Genomic DNA, 14,209 nt, shown 5'->3' on the forward strand with positions numbered 1-14,209 from the left:
CCCTCCTGCTGCAAGCCCTCCCCCATCCTGGGTCACAACAGATCCCAAAGAATTTCTATCAGATTAATGCATGCATCTATTTAACTTTTAGTGTGATTTCCCAAAAACAATATAAAGACAGGGCCAAACGGCAGTAAAGTAACAAGTTTCACTGAAACTTAAAATTTACATCCAATAACTATGGGAGGAATGAATGCATAGTACCTGTTTGTTGGTGTTAATGTTGGATTGGGAAACCAGCAATGGGTTGAGTTCTGCTTCCAGACGTTTCAGTTTCAATGATGCATCTTCAATTACTCAAAAAGAAAAGGACACAATATAAATCAATCTAAGACTAGAATGCAGTTCTGAAAATCTTTGGCATTTCTATCAACTATTAAAAACAGAATTTTCAATAGCAGTTTTAACTATTTAAAATGGGATTTTTAATACTGCAGTCACACTTATGAATATTGCATTTGCACCAGCTGGAAGCATCTAGAAAGCTTAATATTGGTATGGGTTTGGGGCTGAGATGGACAATTTCTCAGAATCCCCTTCCAGCCTCTGATTTGGAGACTTGTACTTGGGGATGAGAAACCCTCTCTGCTGGTCAGATGAACTTCTTCTGTTTATCCAATAGGGTGGCTAGGTGGGTTAATGGGTCTATCAGGTGCCCGTCAACTGGTGAATGGGCCACGGGGATCCTTTTGTCATTGAAACTCTTCAGGAGAGCCCCCCCCCCCCCGGGTGGAGGAGAGGCTTGTTTTTTTAGCATGTCTTAGAAAGGCTGGGAACTGGAGGCAGGCAGAGAGACTGGCTCTCCGCCCAATGGCCTTTGGGGTACCTCCTGTAATCCTGATGGAAAAGCTGGATATTGGACTGCTGATGCCTTGAACCCCTCCATCCTAAGCTCAGGTTGGAATGTGTGTAAATAAACCATATTTCGTAAATACACCACAGTCTCCGCTGACCTTCTTCCAAAGGAAACCAAGCCCTGGGCAAGCGCAGGGACCCCTGAAAATCTCACTGCTTGGAGATTGGGGTGGGGCGCAACAATATTTTATAAGAATTGTGGTCAGTGGCAGGTAAGCTCATGAACAGGTGAGGGTCACAATTCCTACTGAATGTTAAAAGCTTTCCAGAGTTTTTAGGTAATTCAGGCACAACACTCCTACGTGTGGCTGTGCAGACAACAGAAAGAAGAACCCAATGTCAACACCAGGAGAGTATTCTGGCAAATTTCTGCATTTTCTCTGGTGCATGCAAAGCTACTAATTGCATAACAAGAAAAACCAAAATTACAACCTTTAAAAACAGAGGGGCTCTATTCTGGTATACACTGAAAGGAAAAATAAGTTCTGTTCTGCTGAAGCAGAACGAGACCAGTGTACAGGGCAGGAAAAGGAAAGGTGGCAGTAGATTTCTGGACCTAGGAACCAGTAGCGTTAGAGATTTCTTGCCCCTGTACGGTTCTTTGCTGTTCTCCAGAAAATGTTAGTTCTTGGTTCCTATCCCTGCTTTCCTTTCTCTCATTTCCTTACATTAACTCCAGAACAATATTAATTTAAGCAAAAGTCCAAATTGAGCCAGAATAAATTCATGCAAAGTACATGAATCCAAGCTTATTGGGTACAGATTTTGGGGCTCCCATTGCTCAAAATCTGGATTTGTGCAGAGTGCAGAACACATATATACTCTTAACCTGGCTTTCAAGATCATTGGCCAAACAAATAAATAAAGCAGTAAGTGGCACATGATAACACACCATCACAGAGGAACAATCTCCAGGAAAATCTGTTCCAAAAGCTACATGGAAAAACCAACTAGATCCCAAGAAGAAATGTGGGTTACATCTCCCAAAGCCTACTTGAAAGGTCAAGAAGTAATGAGGCCAACCAGTCACAAGAGGATGGGAGGTGGAACTAGTCTACATGGGGCTTTATGATCCCCAGGACTGTGTGCTTCAAATCACCTCAAGAATAAAATGTAATAGTAATTCAAAAACACCATGCTGTCTTGAGTTCCATGACAGAAGGATATAAAGTAATGACACCCAAAACCAAGCTGCCCGAGTCAGTTGTATCATTCACTTAATGGTAGTGCCACTCTCTTATTTCAGTTTTGCTCATAGGGGATCTCATCACAATTTTCCCATATTATGTGTAGTTCAGTTTTTGATGGCTTTTTAAAAGCTCAAATCACCCTAACTCTAGCTTTAGAAATTGGGGTTTGTTTTAGAAGATAAAACTAGGTAACTGACCTGTTGACTGCTTATAGCATTAATACTGATGATATAACCAGCCACAGGAAGGAAGAAGCTGCATTTATGTGGCTGGGCCTGACTTGCCCCCTGAAGTGCTTCGTTTACAGCAGCTGCTGTCATTTTGATGGTTCCTCCTCCTGCTTCAGCTGTACAAACATATTCAGTGGGGTGTCTGCTGGTTCTTGGGTGAAATTCCTCATGGATCCACAGCATGGACACAAGTTGGTCCTTAAGCCAGAGGATAAGGAGGACAGTCATTGACAGGGAGATATGACCAGTCTGGTGAGCAGCACGGAGTGGGACAGCTACATGCTAACTCGATCATTTCAATCTGCAGAATTAGCACTTCTACAAGTGCCACACAATGTATGTTCTGCATCTGTGAGGAGTCATTCTCTTAGTGTGGCAGCACCTGCACTTTGGAACTCCCGGCCTATTGATATTGGGCAGGTGGCCATCACTCCACTGCTGAAAACCTTGTTTGTTTCATTGGGCCTATCCTGACATATAATTTGGTCACATCTGTTTTTACATTTGTTTTAGATATTTCATTGTTCTTAGATACTTTTAATAGTTTTTAAATGTTTTAAATACAGTTTAATTTTAATTGTATTTTTTTAATTACAGAAATGTTTGCTGCCCTGGGCTCCTTTGGGAGGAAAGGTGGGATATAAATTTAATAAATAATGATAACTCCAGAGCTCTGGCTGCCTGTCATCATCCTTGGGTGTTGTGCTGGGACACTGCTCCATCAGAACTCGCCACTGCTGCTGGTTCCCAAAGGCCCCTAAAGAATCATGTTCCCTGATGCTGACACTGGTAACATCTCTCCAGCATCTTCAATGAGTAGCACGATTCAGCAGGTGCTGCTGTTGGTTCCAGGTACACTGTAGTGCAAAGTGCCAGCAAAAAACCCCACAGTATCCTAGTACATGAAGACAATAGCTGGGAGAAAAAGGAAAAGAACAGGCTGAGATACTGTGGCTTGTCTCACTCCCTGCTGCCTGTTGGACTGGGGCTGCTGGTGTCTTTCTTCTAGCTGGGCCATCAGCAGAAAGATGAAGCAACCACAGCTGGTGGGTGTTTCATGGTCGGTCAGGGTGTTTCATGATAGAGTAGCTCCATCCACTCATACTGCTTCCTCCCTTCCACCTTACTTGTTGCAGCTGGCACCACGACAAGAGAGGAGAAAGCCAGCTTGGACGACAGACCAAGCTTTCTGGGAGGGAGGGATGGGCAAAATGCGGCGGCCAGATTGCTGACAAGGACCAAGCGGTCCGAGCATATAACACCTGTTCTGGCCCGCTTGCACTGGTTGCCAATATGTTTCCGGGCTAGATTCAAAGTGTTGGTATTAACCTATAAAGCCTTATACGGTGCGGGTCCACGATACCTTGCGGAACGCCTCTTCCGATATGAACCGGCCCGTGCACTACGTTCTGCTATGAAGGCCCTCCTCCGGGTTCCAACTCACAGGGAGGCCCGGAGGGTGATGACAAGATCTAGGGCCTTCTCAGTGGTGGCCCCCGAACTATGGAGCAGTCTCCCTGAGGAAGTACGCCTGGCGCCGACTCTGCTCTCCTTCCGGCGCCAGGTCAAAACCTTCCTATTCTCTGAAGCATTTTAAGTTACATTGATCTAATTTTAATAATGTTTATTGTATTGTTGATTGTATTTTAATATTATTTTGTTATTCATTGTATTTTTATACTATTTTATGTTCACCGCCCAGAGAGCTATCGCTAGTCGGGCGGTATATAAATTTAATAAATAATAAATAATAATAAATAATAATAATAAATGGGCAGGGAAGGCCAGAGACAATGTGACTCAGCTAAAACAATGGGCTCTTGTGGGATTTGGCTCAGTTTCAGAACACTGTCAATGATGTTAAGACAGCCTGTCCTGTCTGCATAACACATCAGACACTTTGCAATATCACAGTCAAGTAACCATAAAGTATTGTAAGTGTCCCAACAGTTATTACTTGCTTACCAACAAAAGCTGCATTCTCAGAGGGTTGGTCCTTGGTGCCATGAGGAGAGAAACTAAGGTCTGTTTCTTCCAGAGCTCCAGCTGACCCTCCAGCAGGAGGAAAACCAGCAGCATTGTCAATACAAGTTTTCAACAATTCCTTGTCATCCAGTAAATCAACAATCAGAGGCATACTACACAGGATACGAAAAGGAAACAAGGTTTCAGACATAACCAATTCAAATTAAGTCTGTGTAACAGGGATGGGAACTTCAGGCTCAGGATCCTAATATGATCCCCCAGGCCTCTCGATCCACCACTCAGAACTCTTCTCAACATACATACACTTCTCCCAAGGTTACATCCCACAGTAGCTCTGCTTCATGCCCTGCTTGGGTACTTTTGGCTTCTGGAATGTGCCCTTGAACTGTGATCTTGCCTATTGCTTGCTTGAATAGAGACTGAGTGTAAACGTTTTGACTTTTGCATGACTACTTTGTAGCCTACCATAGAAAGGTAAGTACCACATTTATCTGCTGCTCTGCCCCCACCCACCCCTGGCATACGGACCCCAGAAGGTTGCCCAAGTTGAAATGCGGCCCTCAAAGTTTCTCACTCCTTCTGTGCACTATGCAAGTACAGGTACAGGGCTCTCATGTTCCTCTCTAGCATTTTTTAAAAAGTCACAAGGTGTATGGATTGGGGTTGGGTAAGCATTTACAAGCGCTTGTAAAGGTTTCTGGGAGGCTTTTGCCCTGAAATGGGGTATAAATCTTTAAATAAATAAAATGACACAATACTATGACTGAAGCCTTCTCAAATACTACACAACTATTTTCCAGAATGTGAACATTCTTCTGGTATCCACTTTTTCCTGTTAGGCAAGCCAGAAAGGTACTTTTTCTTTACAATTTACTTCTTTGGACACAAATTTGACACCCACTCACATGTGGCTTTCCTGAGCTGCATTATGACTTTCATACTCATGTTAAGATTATGACTCTGGAAAATGCAGTTGGTAACAATTACTTCTTCAAAAAGCTCTGGATACAGATACAAATCTTAAACATTGTTATCTATTTAAAAGAATCAAGGTGTTCTATCCACTCTTGTTCATTCTCCTTACAATCTTATTACACAGCACTTATGTTTTATTATTAAGAATTATGATCCCATCTTTCACTTCCATGTTGCTATAGCACCCTCCCATAAAACCTGGATGGGGGAAAATGCAGCCTTTACAAGATTTTATTGCATTTCATACTTTCCACCGTTTTTTCTCTTTTTTACAAGCCAATGTGTTTCTTTTTAAAATGACTTGGTCTGCAGGCAGCATACAAAAATCATACATGCAAGATTTTTCAAACAAGACAATTTTGCTCTCCTTAGTCTCTCTACATGTTTTTGTTTTTTTACAAAAAGCTTGTCCACCCAATGTTGTATCTATTAGCAAAGGAATGGGTAGGTTTAGTTATATGTAACAGCCATAGCCCAATGGCAGAACCTCTACTTTGCATGCAGAAGACCCCAAGCAATGCCTCCTATCTCCAGATAGGGCTGGAACGTCCTTGGTCTGAAACCCTGGAGGCCTGCTGTGTCAGTCAGTGTAGACAATACTGAGCTTGATAGACCAATGGATTTAAGCTGCATAAGGCAGTTTTTTATGTTCCTTCTTAACATAATTTGAATATCATTCTCATCTTCTTTAGCCAACATTATTTGAGCATATGCAGAGCTCAATCTTGCCAAATATTTAAGAAGTGCATATACCTATAAATGACTTTTAGCTATTGGAAAGCGCTAATAGAGGTACTGCTTTACAAATTCTGATTGAGGGCCAAGGGGATGGAAGACAAGCTATCTTCATTGGTCCTATCTGATAGCTCAGTTTTTTCATGCGATGACAAACACATGAGAAGAACAAGAGAACGGTGCAAGACTCTGCCCCTCTGGTTTATAAGGACAAACTTTTAAAGTAGGGAGCCTCCTATAGGATCTCCATATGACTTAGAACTCTGATTATGCAGAGATTATTCTAAATCTTACAGGGAGCCTGAACAGTACAGGAGTCTGCCTGCTTCAGAAGTTCATTCTTCAACTTGTGGAGGGTAAAAAATACAACCAAGTGCCATCAGCATATTGATGACATCTCAACCAAAATCTTCAGTGGAATTCTTTAGTGGAAGCTTCATCTAGTTTGCGGTGAACAACTTGTGAACCTTTGCCTAATTTCATGTGGGTGAAGGGAGGCCAGAGTGTAGAAAGGGAAAAACATTGAAAAAAGGTGAAACATATGTGGAAGGAAAGCCTCAAGATGTACTGAGTCTGGCTTGGAGTTCTGAAGTGATCTGTCCTCTCAGCAACCCACTGAGTTGGGAGGAAGAGAGAAAAGGAGGGGATCCCACCCATTTTTGGCTACCCATCTGTCTGCCACAGTTACTTCCTCTTGTCAAATTTGTAATGTATATTCACATGATGCATAGTACAATTCTTTTTTGAAGCAACAACAGTAAATCAATGCGACTTTCTCCTCTCTCACATATTGTCTCCAGTACATTTTACTTATGTTAAAATATCCTTAGCATACAGGCCACAGGATAGCCTTGAGACCAAATTAAATTCTATTGATTGCTCAAGCAAAAGTAACTGTGGCAGACAGAGGGGTAGCTCCTAACCAGAAGATCACAAAAGATCTAGGATATTTTAGTGGTCTCTACATGAAACCACAGTCAGTGAGAAAGGTCTGAAGAAAACTTCTGCAATGAAGAAAACTGCTGCTCTCCTAAAGAAAACTGTCTTTTCACATGCACTGTTTCTTAGGACCGCTTCATTTGTCACTTTCATCAAAACAGATTAATACATTGCCCTGTAGCACCATGGTTCTCATACTATGGTGCAATCCCACCTCCCCTCCATAGGGGAAGGCACAGTGAAATTATAGGAAGGAAGAACATTCTGGAGCAGTCAGTCAGAGATACTACAGTCACCAAAAGTGCTATGCTAACTATTGGAGAGAAATAGAAACTATGCAACCACAATAGCGTCTTCTCATCATCTCCACCATGGCTGATTTTAGGAGCGAATATGAGATGCTATTTCTAGAACAGTGGTTCCCAAACGTTTTTGCCCATAGACCACTTGAAAATTGTTGAGGGTCTTGGCAGGCCACTTAATGATCTTTCTGCTTGTTTTAGCAACTGTAATGTGCTGTTCCAGAAGCTGTATGATTTTTTAAATTTATTTTTATTGCACCCTTTATTTCTTAAATATTGTACTATAATCTAAATTCCATAGAATTCAAATCGTAATACAATAAAATATGATACAAGAAATAAAATTAGACTGAGGAGATAATGATAGCACTTTTCAAGTACTTGAAAGGCTGCCACACAGAGGAGGGCCAGGATCTCTTCTCGATTGTCCCAGAGTGCAGGACACCGTATAATAGGCTCAACTTACAGGAAGCCAGATTTCAGCTGAACTTCAGGAAAAACTTCCTAGTTGATAGAGCTGTACGACAATGGAACCAATTATCTAGGGAAGTTGTGGGCTCTCCAACGCTGGAGGCATTCAAGAGGTAGCTGGACAGCTATCTATTGGGCAGCTACCTACTGCTTTATATTGGATTCCTGCACTGAGCAGGGGGTTGGACATGATGGCCTTATAGGCCCTTTCCAACTCTACTATTGTATAAATTATTATAAAATTATAATTAAAAATCAATATGAATATTTTATGCAATGGAAGTACTGTCTCCTATCTTCAACCACAAATCCACAGACATGCTGTGGACCACCTGAATGAAGCTCACAGACCACTCCCTGTTCTAGTACTCTTCCAATGTCATTGTTAGATTAGGGTACTGATCCACAGATGCACATATACAAAGAGGTACATGCCAAAGAGATGGCTACCAGTGGGTTGTAAGACTTGGGAGGTACAGTAAATTTAGAATGGGCTCAATTTTAAAAATGTTTAGAAATACCTCTGTAATATGTGGATGGCGGTGCGAGTTTTTCCATTTGTGGATGAGTGATGAACTATGGCCTTTAAAGTCCATATATTCTACAATGTCTCCTCACTCCCAATCATAACAATGGGCAGTTTGCAAGTTTGTAGATTACCAGGACAACCCCAACCCTGTCCAGGGAGTGGTGGGATGTGACAGAAAGGTGGAGCTACCGCTACGTCCACAGTCATGCTGCTCATGCCGGTTAGGGCAAGACAAGTAAAACTGTCAAGTGACAACAGTGGAGTTGGCTAGGGATCTAGCAGACTCTGGAGCGGCTCAATCCATCCTCTGGAATGCCTGTATTCCTACTGGAATATAGGGTTTGTTTGTTTTTTGTGAGCTAACACCAGCAGACATCCCTCTAATGGGATGAAATTGGGAACTCCACAGAGGCAGTGAACACTGGTGTCACTCTGCATGCAGAGGCCAGCAGGAGGAAAGACATGCCTGTGTCTCCTGATCTGAAAAAAGCCCCAATGGAGGAATTTCATCATGTCATAGGGATCAAACTGAAGTGAGGGAAGGTGCAGAACAATTTTCCTTTTGAATAATATGATGGAAGAATGAAGGGTGAGATGGAAATAGCCTGGCACATAATTCTGAGCTCTTGAGATTGCCAGGATCATTCTCTTTGTTTCTGAAGTAGATGTTATCTAGAACTGGCATGTCTGAAGCAGAAGAGAATTGGTCACATATAACGGGAAATGCTTACACCAATAGGGATACAGGCATGCTTACATGATTTACTAGTGAACACAGGTGAACAGGTTTTTGCATTCAGTGCAAAACATTTCAAAATGACACTCTCAGACAACCTACTTAATATTCCTTCAGGTCTCCTTGAAAGTATTTTATTTTTAATATAAAATGTATAACTGTATTTCATTTCCAATTAGGAGCGCTATTAAAAGTGCAGAAGATCTAAAAAAGGAGCAGCCTTCACCTACCAGTTGCCATCTCCTCTGTTCTCTTTTAAAAATATATACAACAGTTACAAGGTCATGTCAAGCACAATTAAACTAGTGTTGGTGCCCGTGTTTACTTAAAACCCTTGGAGAACAAAATATGGTTCCTATGGGTACAATATGCAGCTTTGTTACAAGGAAGCTATTTAATCCTTTTTTCCCCATTAAGAAAAGCCTTAAAATATTTTCTCTTCAATGTAACACAATCAGTGGCAAGAGATCTATGTTTAAAGAGAAATATCTAGTAAGCTATTCCTTAATATTCAGGTGTTTCAGCACATGGGCTAATTATTTAAAAAACCATATCCTTCAACGCATCAATACTCCCAGGGTGTCGCAGGGAACAACTGAGGTTTCCTAAAGGTCAAAGGTTCTACAAGTCAGTCATGGCAGTTTGGACACCAGAACCAAATGCCTGTCTGTACACTCCTGCATTCTTCACATTGCGTTCATGGACAAAGTCACTGTAGTGTCTATCCATTGAGTGGGCCGAAGGAGGAGACCACGCGTTCCATGCACTTCCACCACGTTGACAGCAGTCACCAGCATCATGGGGCCTGGATTGGTTTAGGGAATGGGATGGGGCACAGTTAGTATCTAGACACAAATGAGGAGAATGGAAGGAGGAAGAGGTAGCAAATGAAGTGGCGAACTAGGAAGAACAAACTTATTGAACAGCAAACAGTGTGTGTGAGCTTACAAAATACACAATTCAATTAAATGGACTCTCAATTTAAACCCTCCACTGCTGCTGTGAGGTCATGTTGGTTTCAGAATGACCTATACAATATTTAATTTGAATACTCTGCTTTTTCATACAATGCCTCCTCCATTTAGCAAATGAAATTAGAAATGAAGGCATATCCCGGTGGCTTTTCATGTTCTGCCTGCACGGGTTACCATAAAATTAATGGCTATTACTCAGTCTAAACATACAGGCTAAAGGTATGCCCTTTATTTAAGCAAATTACTTTATCGGCACAGCAGCGCTAAAGGATTTAAATAACATGGTTAAATGCTAAGGACAAACATACTGTTATTAACATGATGACTACTTTGACCTATCAGAAAATAAGAGTTTGAGTCTGAAGTAAACAAGGAGGATGAAGCAGTTCGCCATAAAGATTATGGCCCAGTTTGCATGGTTAGTTTCTCAAGAAGCCCATTTCAAACCATGGATTATGAAGCTGGTGTGTTTAATTATTGCTCATTTTAAACCAGGATCCCTGGTTTATATGCAATACTAAGTAATGAAGCTAAACTCCTGCATAAGTCCTGCTCCATGCTGCACAGGAGAGGGGACTGTACAAATGCATGAGCTTGATACTTTGGCCTTATGAATGCACACAGTGCTAAAACCATGGTGTAACAGTGCATGCAAACAGCCAGTGAAAGACAAGATAAAGGAACTTCATGCACATATTGTTTACAATTCACCAAAAGTGATCCTGCTTGCTTGGCATGGCTATTACCATTTTACTATGCCCAAATTACATGTTAGAAAATTGCAAAATCAGTCTTCTTGGATTTCCAGAGCGTTGTCAGTTACAAACCCACACAAAACTGTGTGTATATTCTGAGTTAACTGCTTTTCTCTCCCATGATACTAAATGGGAAAGTGAATTATTATCTTTGCCTGGCAGAAGTCAGGTTTGTTTAATTATTAATGCATGAAGCAATCTAGGACTTGCTGGGCTCTAACTTGGCCAGGGACTTGGAGATATGAACTTGTTATGACAGTAAAACTTGAGAGGCTCAAAAAGAGGCAGGGGTAGCTCCTCCTCTCTACTGCTAACTGCCCATGAAAGAAAATATAGTTTAACTGGAGTTGCTCCATGTTGGAGATATCCTGGATACTTGTTACTAGAAGTTTGGTTTGTAGCTGGATTCATGATTACACTATTTTATGTTCTGAATCCCAAATTTCTTAATAAACATTTTAAAAGTAACTGCACTAATGCATCTATAGATTTGAACTTCTGTACCCATCTATCAGCTGTAACCACTGATTTTACAAAAAGAATGAAGCACTCCCCAAATGCTTAGTGTGTTCAAAGAAAAGTTAAGATGGCCCATTCTGAATGATGGCATGAGATAAAATGGAAATCCTGACTTATGGCTACCCTATGAATAGGGTTTTCATGGTAAGCTGTATTCAGAGGGGGTTTACCATTGCCTCCCTCTGAGTCCTCCCCAGCTGGCTAGGGCCTGCTCAGCTTGCCACAGCTGTATAAGCCAACCCCTTCCTTCTCTGCAACTGCCAGCCTGGGGGGCATATTCAGCTCCGTTGCGGGATACTAGCTGGCTTCGACTCCCAGCCAGGCTCTCTCCCACTGTCTGAGATAACTATTGTGCTTATGTGGGTGACCTGAGAACTATATGACAAGTGCAGGAGGTCAGTAAAACTCTTGTTTGACTTCCAAGCTCCTACATTTACTCCAACTTGATTAAAATGACTTGCTGCCCCAAACCAGCTAGGGCAACCAACTAATTTAAACAAGACTCCCTCCAGCTTTTAGACCTCTTAAATCCTTCTGTTTAACAATCAGCAATAGGCACTCTTTGGAACTCCCTCCCACACGATCTCCGGCATGCCTCTTCCCTAAATGTATTTCGGAAAGCCTTAAAGACCTGGCTTTTTCAGCAGGCCTTTGGGGTATCCGGGGAGGGTTAATCGATATAATTGTAATGCCTCCTACACAGTTTTAATATTGTTGTTGTAGATCTATTGTTTTTATTGTATTACTGTATTTTATTAATTGTGTTTTAATAATTTTGTAAGTCGCCTAGAGTGGCCATTGGCCAGATAGGCGACGAAGAAATTAAATTTATTATTATTATTATTATTTAGGCATAACTATTCTTTTCAGCAGTACCATGCCACATTTGGTACTACTGTATACATGAGGAAAGTTTTCTCGGGTTTTTTTTTCTCAATAGTTTGAGTATCCAATAGTCTTTGGTCATTGTTTTTTTTTGGGGGGGGGGGAGTATGGATGTGTGCTGAATCTTTAGCCATCTTCAAAGCCTGTGCCTCAAAGCCTGTAGTTTTAGAGATAGTACAATAATTGCCCAATGAAGACTGTGGTGAAACTTGTCCCAATCTCAGCATGGTGAAAGGAATTTGTAGGAATGCTATCGATCACGTTTTCCATTTAAGATAACAGTTCTGACAATTCTGTCTGACAGTTCTGACAATTCTAAAGTTCCATTAAAATTAAGCTTAGGAGTTCTAAACCACACCGCTATGCATGCAAGCAGCATCTTTACTAGAATATGCACATTAAAGTGAAGATAAAAAAAACATGCAAGATATCAAGCCAATATGTCAAGCATTTAAAGAAGTCTTCTTTAGAAACAATTTTAAATCAAGTTGACCCCTGATTCTTATGTTAAGGATTTGGTTCTCTGCTGTATAAATCCAAATATCACAAGCAGAACGTTTCTTTTACGAAAAGTTGCTTCATAATGATTGCTAGCAAAACATCCATCTGATTGTTCAGGGTTCCAGAACTTGTGGAAGTCTTTGAGTACACAACTATAAAGGGAACACCACCCCCTGCCAACACTCACATTGTTAAGCCCAGACGTGGGGGGGAGGGAGGAACATCATGGCAAGACTATGCAGCATGGCCTCACTCCTTGCTCTCATGTACAGCAACACGGGAGGTGATAAAGCCTGAAGGGGACTCACCTGTAGCAGACATCCTAGCCCCACATCTGGTTTGCTCCATTATCAAGGCAGCAACCAACTAAATTTAATCTTAAAATGCAGATTCTGGAAGATTCCAGAATACACAGGCTGCCCATTCACCCCTTGAACTCGATGTAAGATTTCAATTGTGTCTTGTTAAGAATTAACATTGATATAATCCACTAACAATTAAGTGTAAAGTTAACTTTGCGGTTTACATGGAATATCCTTTCCTTTGCAGTTGGTAGGTTAGGAATTTCTACAATAAAAAACTTGAACTCACAGGAAAATTCCTGAATGGTGCTGCATTGCATATCCTTTTGAGTGGCACTGTCAGCATTGCAGTTCAAATGTAATACGAAAATTTGTAGTCTAAAAAATGACATAATTAAACATAACCTCATGTTTTCATACATGCAAAGAACCATTCCTTTAAAAATGTACTGATCCTTTACCCAATTAAAAAGCATAATGCACCATAGCTCTTACAATCTTACACTGAAACAAAAAGTTATCTAAAGAAGGCTGGTAAAAGTGACAGGAGCAAGACCAACGCCAAGCCATGGAAACCGACCAATTAAAAGGGATAAGAGGTTGATTCAGGAAAGCCCCATAGGCAGCATCGAGACATTCAAGTTGCTCTCCTCCAAGCAGAGATACACATTCCATCAATGCATCCAGCTTAATCTCATTCCAAACTTCAGACTGAATGCAGCACACTTGATTGACCATACAGCTCCAAACAATTCTTGACTGATTTTCCTTTTCCCCTTCAAGAGAATGGCAGCACAGCTTGTTAAAATGCCCACATATAGGCCGGGTCCCCATGTAACATTAAACCATAGTTAAAAGCAAAAAAAAAAGTTTACTGTGAATAAGCAGCATGCTGCTCATTACTGCCCATTTCACTCTTTTCCTGCTCCTGTCTGCTCCATAGCAGGAAGAAATAAACTAGAGGCTGGCTTACTTTAGCCTGTTATGCGAGAACCAGCATTCATGGTTTACCATGAGTAGTAAGCCAAACAAAAATGTTTGCATTAAATCAGTGGTTTATCATCATGTGCAAATCAGGTCATATTATACAGAATTTTAAAAAGTATGCTGATGAATAATTAGTTCTGTTGGAGAAGAATGCAGATTTCTTTTTCTACACAGGTGCAAGACACAAGCATGTAGACCATACACATATCTGGGGCAGCCAAGTTACAGCTCCTATAATTTCCTTTTCTACACAATTGTTAAAGGTATAGCAGCCCTGCCATCTTTTATATCAGACCAGATATCCATACATGCCCATTTTGCAGCATCAGTGAAAGATA

At 41.1% G+C, this 14,209-nt stretch overlaps 1 long non-coding RNA gene across 1 annotated transcript; it reads right to left on the minus strand.

The window, feature by feature from the left end:
• Positions 1 to 208: 208 nt before the first annotated feature.
• Positions 209 to 14,161, minus strand: LOC133375367 (uncharacterized). The gene is made up of 3 exons (XR_009760180.1): positions 13,174 to 14,161; positions 4,241 to 9,753; positions 209 to 296 (listed from the first exon to the last, which is right to left on the minus strand). It is a non-coding gene; the product is annotated as an uncharacterized LOC133375367 (long non-coding RNA).
• Positions 14,162 to 14,209: the final 48 nt, after the last annotated feature.

Source organism: Rhineura floridana, unplaced genomic scaffold (assembly GCF_030035675.1).
Source record: "Rhineura floridana isolate rRhiFlo1 unplaced genomic scaffold, rRhiFlo1.hap2 scaffold_63, whole genome shotgun sequence".
Lineage (NCBI taxonomy): Eukaryota > Metazoa > Chordata > Lepidosauria > Squamata > Rhineuridae > Rhineura > Rhineura floridana.